The sequence below is a fragment of the Pinus tabuliformis genome, chromosome 4_2, assembly GCF_031772625.1.
Source record: "Pinus tabuliformis cultivar Carrire ecotype Pingquan chromosome 4_2, CPIR1, whole genome shotgun sequence".
In the NCBI taxonomy this organism is placed as follows: Eukaryota; Viridiplantae; Streptophyta; class Pinopsida; order Pinales; family Pinaceae; genus Pinus; species Pinus tabuliformis.
The window spans coordinates 764,638,665-764,650,639 of NC_142304.1; the positions used below are offsets into that span (position 1 = coordinate 764,638,665).

The following is an 11,975-nucleotide window of genomic DNA, read 5'->3' on the forward strand; positions in this document are numbered from 1 at the left end:
TTTCAGTGCATAGTTGTTGATTGGTTTTGATTGAAACAAAGTTAAGACAATTATGTTGCTCAGAAAAATTTCACTTGCATGATAGCAATATAAGTTGTGAAATCTAAACAGATTTTGATTTAACCACTAGCATGCAAGTTAATGCAGTTTGTATTTTATAAAACATGATGAGACAACTTATCGTTATGCTTGATACCTCTAGGGATGTAAATAGATTGTGGCTTGATGTTTGAGCTATGTCACGAGGCCAAGGTGCATCTCCACATGGGTGTCTCATATGCTAAATCTGGCAGGCTAGCCAGGGCCATGACCTAAAAAACTAAGCTTACCCTTTATATACAAGCCTGTCCATGGAAAACTTATGGACTATTCTTCTGCCAAATGGATAACTTTGATTAATTTTAAAGGTTGATGGTTGTTTTAAAAAAATATTTTTCAGCTTTATAGAACATTGATCTCGTTATATTAACAAATTTTTATATGACTTACCAATTGGGCATTGGTTCATTGGGGAGATGGACCAAGGGTTCAGCTGCCCACTAGGGCTTCATTCTCACTATTAAGAACTGGCCCACCTCCATTGCACAGGCTTCAAAGTGGTGAGAAATGGTGCAAGTTCTGGGGGTTTTCAATGAGGGAATGCCCTACCAGACTTGTTACCCAAAACAAAGGAAGTCCACTCTTTGTGATGCAGCTTTGCAATGCATGTTTCTTAAATTGCTTCCAATTTCTTTTACATAATTAGATATTTTTTATAATTTTCAACCATTTGTCTCATACTAGTTCTTTCCCTGCTAAATATATTATTGGAGTTTTTCTAACAATTCAATGCAATTTAAAAAGCATTAATCAGCAATGCAGATACAAAATGTTTAAGAATTTTAGTTGAATTGTGTGTTCTGGCATTGTTGGAATTTGATGGCCACTATGCATGTTAAGAGAAATTGTAATGTCCCCATTTTTATTTTTCTCCATAGTTCAGCGAGGGTGGATTTCCAGGGTAGGGGATGGCCAGGTCAGTGGAGCAGGTTTATGTTATCAGGGGTCCTAATGGAGTTTTGAGGAGTTTTTATGAGCTCTGATGGCATTCACTTGGCATATTCATCATCATGAGCAGTTCCGCACATCTTGTTTTTGGTTTTGTGACTTTCTGATAATAACTGTAAATAGGGTTATGATTGATTTAGCTTAATTAATTATGCTTGAGGTGCCATTCCAGGTAGATTAATTGACGGAACACCTCAGCGTAATAGCTCGTTGGAATCAGAACGAGAAGATCTACAAGATGGGAAGCCGAGAAATGACTTCCAGTGGCTGAAGAGAGTATGGTGGGCAATTTACTATTTTCCTTAATTAAAAATGACTTTAATTAGTCATTTAATTAAGGAAAAACAATTAATTGGAGAAAATTGGCCAAAAGTGACTTAAGTGAAATAAAATAAAATTAAAAGGTCACTTAAGATAAAGTCAATTGAGGAGTTTCTAGAATAATTTTAAAATAATAAAATAAGATGCTTCTAGAAGCTCGCAGATCTATCCATTAGATCTATAAAAAAAGAAGTCATTTGGAGACATCTTGGATTTGTTATTGTTTATTGTATGAGAGGTTGAGAACCCAGTTCTCTACTTCATTGGTAGCCCTAGGACAGAAACCTTCGGGTGATTTAGAGAGATTGGGCGAGCACACATCTTCCTTTGGTGGATTCATTCAGAATCCACAGGTATTTCCTATTTCAGTTTGGAGGCTGGTATCAGTTTTATTACTTGTCTTGGAGGGTCGTTTCCAGCTATTGTATTGACATATATTTCTATATAATAACGCTTGATTTTGTTGCCGCATTTCTCATTGTTCCTCATTGTGATCTTTTAATGAGATTTTCATACAATTTGTGGGTTTATTGTTTCCATCAAATTTGTGGTATTAAGTGAATGATAATTTTATGTGAAGTGTTTGTTCCATTTTTATTTTTTATTTTTGTCATTTGGGACATTACAATAGTATCAAATCCTTGATTTTGGCTCAGCCGTGGGTTATCCTGAAAGTCCAAGTTCGAGGGTTTATTCTGAACCTGCCAAATTCCGGAGAAATTCATCATGGACGTTGGCTATTCTACAAACCTCTTTCGCAAAATGCTAGACAAATTTTCTTAGGGTTTGTACTCTGTTTAATAATCATTCTACAATCTCCAAAGCAAAAGTGTCCAATATCACTGTGTGGATGAATGTTTTATCGAGGGACGCTAAAGCCCAAGGTATTTTGCATGAAAAAAGTCAGCTAAAGCTTGTCAGCATCAGGATTATAGTAAAACATAAAGGAACCACTCCAACACATATATAATCCTAAACATAAGTATCTATACATATAAATATTTAGTGAGGACATTGTATTTTGTGAAAATATGGAATTCAAATCTTTGAAATAACACAATTTATGGTACCACTTCCTTACGAAGTCCTTTCATTCAAGTATTTACAATTTCCATTCAGGAATTTATTCAAAGTTCAAAGTTCAAACAATTAACATCTAGCCTAAAAAGCTCAGATTTGAAAAGGAGATAACCCAAAGATGTAGAGTATATATCTCACATTTATATATCCTAATTTCCAGACATTGAAATGAAACTTTTTAGCATACTATTGTGAATTCAGCCCAAAATGCGAGAAAAAATATTGATGATTATTTTTCCAATATAGAAGTTTTATACATGCATTTATTTAAATAGTTAGCTTGCAATCTCAAGCATATATAAGGATGCACACAATACGTTGCATCTTTGGTGCTGGTGTGCAAACTTGAGACAACGAAGTCCAACATTTAATAGTTTGCCTATAATATGCACTACCCGAATAGGTGAACAATAATATTGTAGGTATGTGTTATGAATATGTGTATTGCAGGCCAATAAGAGTATGGTTGGAGCATTCATGTTCAACCCTTCCAAGTTTGCCTATAATTTTCACTGGTCTAATAGGTGAACAACAGAACTGTAGGTGTGCATTCTATATCACTTACCTAAATCCAACACCTTCAGCGTAGAAATTTCAAAGAATATATCCAGAACTGGTAGGTAATTTGCAAAATGAAAGGGTTGGCTTGATTGTTTCTAGAGAAGACTAGATTCTTACATTGTTCAATGTAAATTCATGACACTTTTCCAAGCTTAGATTGAACAAAAAGGAACCAAGCTAGAAGGTTATTTAAAGAATCCTTACTTAGCTAGGGTAAAATGTTAGCCCTTTTTTGTCAAAAAGCATAAATGTAAAATATTTAAGAAATTTAGTGAAGAGACTGTAGAAATGTTCTTATCAAACCACTAACATAAACGAAGCTAAGAAATATTGCTTTGTAAAATAGATATTCATGGTCAAATTAACAAGAAAGTGACCTTTTTAGCATAGTTAATGCACTAGTGCTCATGTCGTCGTGTCCCAGGGCATGTTAGGGACTATAGGGAGTGCTCATGTAGATCTAGAGAAGAGGTGGGGAGACATTGAGTTGTAGTTAGTAAGACTACAGGCGATGAGGGGTAGATCCTTGAGGTACCCAACCTCTTGGATTATACCTTGCTATGGGAGGCCTGAAGAGAGAGTAGCAGGACTGGCGGATGTGGGTAGAGACGGATGTGGATGAAGCAATAGAGAGTTCTATAGTGTAGGAGTCCCCGGACAGCACGAGGCTAGCAGGCTGCAATAGTGTGACCCCTAGTTGCAGTCACAAAGGGGCCCTAGCTACAGTCATAAAGGGAGACCTAGACGCAGTCTTGAAGGAGCTCTAGCCACAGTCGAAAACGAAGCCCTTGCTATAGTAAAAGGCAGCCCTAACTGAAGTCAAAAGGAGGCTTATCCATAGCAAGAGAGAGGCCTAAGATGCAGTCTAGAGAGAGGCCTAAGATGTAGTCAAGAGAGGCATAAAGACGCAGTCAAGAGAAGCCCGATACGCAGCAAAAGGAAGGCTCTTATCCACAGCAAAGGAGTCCCTAATCCATAGCAAGAGGGAGGCCCTTATCAGCCATCAAGAAGAAGCATATAGCTGCAGTTAAGGAAGGTCTAAAGCAGCACTCAAAGAGGCCCTAGACGACGTCAAAGGGAGGCCCTAGCCACTGTAAGATGTTGGGTTGTGTTATATTCTTTCACGACTAGCCCACGTAGTTAACCGGGGGGGTTAGAGGGGGAGTTACAAGGGGTTTTGAGGGGTGCAGGTAACCCCACTTTATGGGGTTCAGGGCAGTGCCCCAAAAAATTTTGGTTTTGGAACCTATGTTAGGTTGGGTGGACCCACCTATGGTTTTGTGCATGATTTTCACACATGTTTTTTGGATGTGATGGTTTTCGGTCCATGGTATTAGACGCGATGGTTTTCGGTCCATGGTATTGGATGCTTCGACATGTATAAATATGTATTGTAACATTGAAAGGAACATAATGAAAAATCAAGCTGGTAGTCCGGGTTTTGGGATCTAGGGGAAAATCTCTGTGTATATGTGTTTTATGTGTTATGCTCTCGCATTGTTTATTTTCTGTGTTCTAGAATTTGTATGCAGGTAATTTCTCTATGGGGTTAAAACTTACATTTGGTATCAGAGGTGTTTTGGCTTCAAGGAGATGCCTTTGTGGCTGAGGGGTTTCGCTCGGACCTGTGGTAGACCCTGTTCAGTGGGAGATCTACGAGATCGATTCTGGTGGTGAAAGAAGATGGCGAGGCGTGGAAAGATAGAGATCGAGAAATTTAATGGTCAGAGTTTTGAGTTGTGTAAACTCAAGATGGAGGATCTATTGGTGGATAAAGATCAGTGGATCGCGGTAGATCTAGGTACTAAACCAATGGGAGTGTCCGATGAAGAATGGAAGAAGTTGGATCGGAAGGCAAAGAGCACAATACGATTGTGTGTCTCAAATTCAGTATTGCTAAATGTATCAGGGGAAGCTACGACGAAGGCTTTGTGGGACAAGTTAGGGACTTTGTACCAATCTAAGTCTCTGGTGAATAAACTGTTCCTGCGGAAAAAGTTGTATAACCTGAGGATGAAAGATGGAGACTTGGTGATAGAGCATCTGAATGCATTTAATACTATGGTAAGTCAATTAGCATCTGTTGATATTAAAATTTCAGATAAATATAAGTGCATTAGTTTGTTGTGTTATCTACCAGATTCGTTGGATAGTCTGGTTATTGCAATAGGTAGCAATGCAATTGCCTTGCAGTTTGATGAAATAGTCTCATCCTTGCTGACGGAGGAGATGAGGCGGAAAAATATGGAGAGCCAGAATAGTGATGCCTTGTCTGTACGAGGACGCTCCCAGAACAAAAACAAAAATAAGTCATCGAGTGGGAGATCTATATCTAGAGGGAGATCTAAATCTCCAGGAAAACCTATAAAGGTGGTGTGCTAGAAATGTGGAAAGGAATGGCACTACAAAAGGGATTGTAAATCCAAAGCTCCTGATAAAGGAAAGGGATCTAATGATGCTCCTTCTGCAGAGGCGAAAACCACCTCAGATGAAGGTGGGGATGTGTACTTGGCTTCTTCAAGTACACACGTAGATCATGAGGCGTGGTTGATTGACTCAGGTGCATCCTTTCACTTCACTCCCCATAGAGATTGGTTCTGCGAGTATGAGAAATACAATGGTGGTGATGTCTTCTTGGGGGATGACAGGAAGGCTAGAATAATTGGTCGCAGAAAAGTAAAGTTGAAGTTGCAAGGTGGAAAGGTTAGAACACTTCCGGGTGTTCTGCATATTCCTGCATTGGCCAGAAATTTGATTTCTTTAAGCAAGTTGGATGATGCAAGTGTAAAAACAGTGTTTGAGAAGGATACCTGCAAGATGGTTCAGGGAGCACTGGTATTGATGCAGGGAGTTCGAATTGGAACTTTGTACAAGCTGCAAGGTAGCACGGTTGTTGATGGGTGCAACAGTTCTGTGGTCCCTGAAAGTGGAGCAAAAAATCTAATGGTCTCTGGAGAGAAGACCATGTTGTGGCATCAAAGGCTTGGACATATTGGAGAGAAGGGCTTTCGAATACTTCATGGTAAAGGTATGGTAGAAGGTATGAGTAATAGCTTTCTGGATTTTGATTTCTGTGAAAATTGTGTATATGGGAAGCAGAATCAGGTGAGTTTCCCCTCTAGTAGTAAGAGGGCGAAACAGATATTAGAGCTTGTGCACAGTGATGTGTTTGGACCTGTGAAGGTTCCATCACTAGGTAAGTCTATGTACTATGTATCATTTATAGATGACTTCTCAAGGAATACATGGATATATTTCCTTAAGAAGAAACCTGAATTCTTTGACAGGTTTAAAGAATTTAAGGCTCTGGTGAAAAACTAGACAGAGAAGAAGATAAAGGTGCTGAGGACAGATAACGGTGGAGAGTTTTGCGGTAAGGAATTTGAAGAATTATGTAAGAAATGTGGTATAGCACAGCAGAAGACTACTCCATATATACCTCAGCAAAATGGAGTTGCAGAAAGAATGAACAAGACGTTGATGGAAAGGGCAAGAAGCATGCTCGGTGATGCCGGGTTAGGACAAGAATTCTGGGCAGAGGCAGTGAATACTGCATGTTACCTGGTCAACAAGTCACCTTCATCAGCATTGGAAGATAAGACTCCACAAGAGGTATGGACTGGTAAGAAACCCTCTCTTTCGCATATAAGGTTATTTTGATGTGATGCATAAGTATATGTTCCAAAGGAGAAACGAACCAAGTTGGATAGTAAATCTGAAAAGTGCATCTTTATTGGGTATAAGGATGGTTTAAAGGGTTATAAGCTTTGGAACCTAGTAACAAGGAAGGTTTTGTACAACTGAGATGTGTTGTTTAGAGAGGTAAAAGATGTTATTAAACATGAAGTCCAACCAAAGGAACCTGAGAAGATAGAGTTTGAGCTAAAGGAGGAAGAATCAGACTCTACAATAGAGGAGGAATCAGAATATGAAAAGCCACAAACTCCAGGTGTGAGAAGATCAATTTGAGAAAGAAGGCAGCCAGAAAGGTATAGTCCATCTGCTTTCTGTTCAAATTTTTGCTTTATCTATTACTGATGATGATCCTAGAACTATGAAGGAAGCAGTAGATTCAGAGGATGGAAAACTTTTGAAAGAGGCCATGGTTGATGAAATGGAATCTTTGTACAAAAATGAGGCTTGGGATTTGGTGGAGTTGACGACTGGAAGGAAACCCATTGGCAGCAAATGGGTGTTCAAGAAAAATACAAATGCAGAAGGAAAAGTGGAGAAATACAAAGCTCGGTTAGTAGCAAAAGGTTATTCCCAGGTGACGGGAATTGATTTTGGTGATATTTTTTCTCCTGTTGCCAAGGTAACTTCTATTAGATTACTTTTATCTGTTGTTGTTGCTTTTGATTTTGAGGTAGAACAGATGGATGTGAAGACAACATTTCTTCATGGGGATCTAGAAGAGGAAATCTACATGAAGCAACCTGAAGGCTTTGCAGTGAAGGGTAAGAAAGAACTGGTATGCAAGTTAAAGAAGTCTTTGTATGACTTAAAACAGTTACCAAGGATGTGGTATCAAAAATTTGATACATTTATACGGGGACTTGACTTCACCAGAAGCAAAGCAGATCACTGTGTGTATTTTAAATTAATTGGTGACCGTGTTATTTATCTGGTCTTGTATGTGAATGATATGTTGTTGGTTGGAAATGACAAAGAAATTATCCAGGATTTGAAGACCCAATTGTCCTCCAAATTCGACATGAAAGATCTTGGTGCTGCAAACTATATTTTGGGTATGCAAATTAAAAGAGATAGGACAAAGAGGAAGCTCTGGTTAAACCAGAGGAAGTATGTCAAGACAATATTGTAGAGGTTTAATATACAGGATAGTAAACTGGTGAAGGTTCTGATTCCTGTAGGTGTGAGGTTATCTGCTAAACAGTGTCCCAAGACACAAGAAGAGGAAGAGGGTATGTCTCGTGTTCCATATGCAAGTGGAGTCGGTAGCCTGATGTATGCAATGGTCTGTACTAGACCAGACATTGCACATGTAGTGGGAGTATTGAGCATGTTTATGAAAGATCTTAGTGCTGCAAACTATATTTTGGGTATGCAAATTAAAAGAGATAGGACAAAGAGGAAGCTCTGGTTAAACCAGAGGAAGTATTTCGGGACAATATTGTAGAGGTTTAATATACATGATAGTAAACTGGTGAAGGTTCCGATTCCTGTAGGTGTGAGGTTATCCGCTGAACGGTGTCCCAAGACATAAGAAGAGGAAGAGGACATGTCCCGTGTTCCATATGCAAGTGGAGTCGGTAGCCTGATGTATGCAATGGTCTGTACTAGACCAGACATTGCACATGTAGTGGGAGTATTGAGCAGATTTATGTCAAAACCAGGGAAGGAGCATTGGACAACAGTGAAGCGGGTTTTCAGGTATTTGCGTGGCACTAGTGATTATGGTTTGTGCTACCAAGGAAGACCAGGATTGGACAGAGTGTTGGATATTCGTGGCTTTGTTGATGCTGACTGGGCTGGAGATCTGGATCAGAGAAGATCTACAAGTGGGTATGTGTTTAATCTATTTGGAGGTGCAGTCAGTTGGATGAGTAAGAAACAATCTGTAGTGGCACTATCAACTACAGAGGCAAAATACATGGCAGCCACTCATGCAAGCAAGGAAGCAGTTTGGTTGCAGAGGTTGTGTTAAAGTATGGGGTTAGTACAGGAAGCTATAAGGATAGACTGTGACAACCATAGTGCAATTTTCTTGGCAAAGAACCTGCATATCATTCAAAGACAAAGCACATTGATGTTCAGTATCACTTTATGAGGGATATGATAGAAGACAAAAAGGTGTTGCTGGTAAAGGTGGACACTTTGAAGAATACTGCAGATGCATTGAAAAAATCTGTGAGCTCTGAGAAGTTCTCTTGGTGTAGAGAAACAATGGGTGGTGTAGGGCTGGATAAATGACTAATCTCTCTTGTGGCCCCCTGTGGAAAGAAAAAAACAAGTGGGATAATGTTGGGTTGTGTTATATTCTTTCACGACTAGCCCACGTAGTTAACCAGGGGGTTAGAGGGGGCATCACAGGGGGTTTTGAGGAGTGCAGGTAACCCCACTTTATGGCGTTCAGGGCAGCGCCCCAGAAAATTTTGGTTTTGGAACCTATGTTAGGTTGGGCGGACCCATCTATGGTTTTGTGCATGATTTTCACACATGTGTTTTGGACGTGATGGTTTTCGGTCCATGGTATAGGACGTGATAGTTTTCAGTCCATGGTATTGGATGCTTCGGCATGTATAAATATGTATTATAAAATTGAAAGGAACATAATGAAAAATCAAGTTGGTAGTCTCAGTTTTTGGATCCAGGGGAAAATCTCTGTGTATATGTGTTTTATGTGTTATGCTCTCGCATTGTTTATTTTTTGTGTTCTAGAATTCGTATGCAGGTAATTTCTGTATGGGGTTAAAACCTACACAAGAAGGATCCATAAGACAACAAGATAGAAGCCTTAGAAGCAACGTGGAAGTCTTATGTTTTGCTGTAGGTACAATGTGTGAAAGAGAGGTTGTTTTGAGTGTTGTTCTTGGGTGCTCTTGTTGGGAGAAAGGACGAAGTTTGAAGTTTAAGATCACAGCAAGAAGAGACATTCGACGTGGGTGAAATAGGGTTGTTTTGTAGCCATTCCAAGAAGACTAAAGAGCTAAAAAGAGGCCGAGTATATTGCTTGAAGCTTCAACTAAAGGATGAAACTCAAATAAAGGATGACTTAGCTTAATAAAGTTCATGATGGCCTTTTACAATCAGGTTCTTATGAGCAAACCCAACTCTTATTATTGGGACTTATCCCAGTGTCTTGGTAGGTGGGATATAGAGGACAAACACAATCTCCCTTTCTCCATTGCATTCCTCCCACCTTGAAAATCAAAAGGGGACATAATGAATTTCATATACACATACTTAATAGATATATATTCCCAATATCTTTCCATCTGCTAGTTGCGCTTCCTTGAGCCAGACTAAAGCAATTAGTCAATCTAAAGCATGCATATCCCTACTTATTCTCCACATGCCTTCGGATGGATCTCTCTATCCCTGTAGTGCCAACAAAAGGGTTTGGGTATGGTAAGGGCTGCTAGCTAGTTTTTTGAACCTCTGTATTTACATCTATTTTTTCCTAGCCTTACCCTACTCTCATCTCTATGTATTCTCAAATTAAACCAACTACACAATCAGAAACTTTGTTCTTGTGTGGTATCTCAAAATAATTTTCAAACATAAAATTACAACATATTGTCACAAGGAGACTACTCATGGTTTAACAGATCAAACTTGACATCTTACATTAACAATTTCCTTTTACATGATGCCAGTCTTCTGCCCAGGCCTTAGAACCATGGCTAAAGGGGTGTACTACATGACCGAGAGTTTGCACTACCAGTCAACTTAATTATAACTAATTATGAGAACAACATAACATTGTTTATATACCAGATTTCTTAAATTAAATATTAGCTTCCTGTATGAATTACAGTGCACTGATAGAAACAAAGATAGTTTCCAACAAAAAGCACCAAAAAAGAAACAAAAGTCATAGGAGACACTTATTTCTCTTCTTCGGTGTTGGTCTTTGAAGACCTCTACCATCATCATCACTTGCACATTCATCCTCTTGCACCTCAAGAGCTGCAGGTACCACTCTGCCCCTATTTCTTGAAATCTCTTTGATAGGAGTCTCTGTTGCCTTCTCAAAACAAGGAATCATAAGTGGATTGGTTCTGTGAGGCATCAACTCCTCACCACTAGCTTCCATCATCAACTTACAGTCTTTAAAATCAAACCGAAAAACAAATTGGTTGTACGAAGCTTCTCCAGATGCCATTTCTATAGCTCTGGGAGCATTTTTGGGGACAACAAAATGTTTTCCATTTTCATCGACATTTATTTCAACTCTACCATCCTTTACTAGAAATGATAACACAAAGATGTTTTCTACTGTCTGGGAAAATGATATTCTATTTAGAACCAAATTCTCTAATCCATCTTGCTTCTATTTTCGCAAAATGTTAAATATGCTTCCCATATTCTTGTATGTTTCTGATTTTTCATCTTCTGGGGACTCTTTCACTACTTCAGGTTGAGTGCTTTCTGTCGGCTTAGTCTGTTTTTTTTCTGTACTATAGCTTTCCTTTGCTTGGGTTCATTATCCATTGGTCCAAGCATAGTGCAAATTCCTACCACATCCTAGAAAACAAAAGCAACTAAAAGCCCAAGATTTCTCCATGATATTTGGGTTTGATCATCATTTCCCTCCAAAGACCTGCTTCCATATGCCTGGTCACTATAGTTTCTTAGAATATCACTACTAGTAAAATCAACTGGAGTAGCACCATCATTGTTTTGTGATTTGTTAACAGTAGCGAGGAGTGTGGATGTGAGATCAAAGAGTGTATCAGCATTTGCAACTTGCTCACGAGGTCTTTGAACTAGATTGTGCAAGCTTTCCACTTTGTTAATTATAGCCTCAAATTTTCCAGATTCTACTTTTAAAATATTTTCTCTCTCCTCAACAATCAAAGTCTTGAGGGAATGATAATGAGACCTTAATATACAGTGTTGCGCCATACTCTGATTGTTACCACTGCATGCAGTAGCATCTTCCTTCTCTCTCAGGGGCTTACTGTGGCCTTGTTGTGATCCTTTTACCCCACGAGAGGAATCTTGTAGTGTCCGACTCAATGTTTCTTCCTCTTTAACTCTAGCTTGGGTACCAAGCCTTCTACCCATCCTTTCTATCACCTGCTTTTGGAGTTGAAAGAAATGAATATATTCAACCAAAGCTGGAAGGAAGGGCTTGAAATTGAGATTTCTAAGTGAAAAACTGCCGTGAAATGGAAAGAGAGCAAGAAAATATTTTCGTGTTGCATTGAAATGAGGGAGGGAAGGGAGTGTTGATTTCCCCTACCTTGAGAAGTCTTCTTTGTAATAAAAGAGGGATG

General features: G+C 39.0%; 1 pseudogene; it reads right to left on the reverse strand.

The window, feature by feature from the left end:
• Nucleotides 1–10,567: 10,567 nt before the first annotated feature.
• LOC149171844 (non-structural maintenance of chromosomes element 4 homolog A pseudogene) lies at nucleotides 10,568–11,601 on the reverse strand (annotated as a pseudogene).
• Nucleotides 11,602–11,975: the final 374 nt, after the last annotated feature.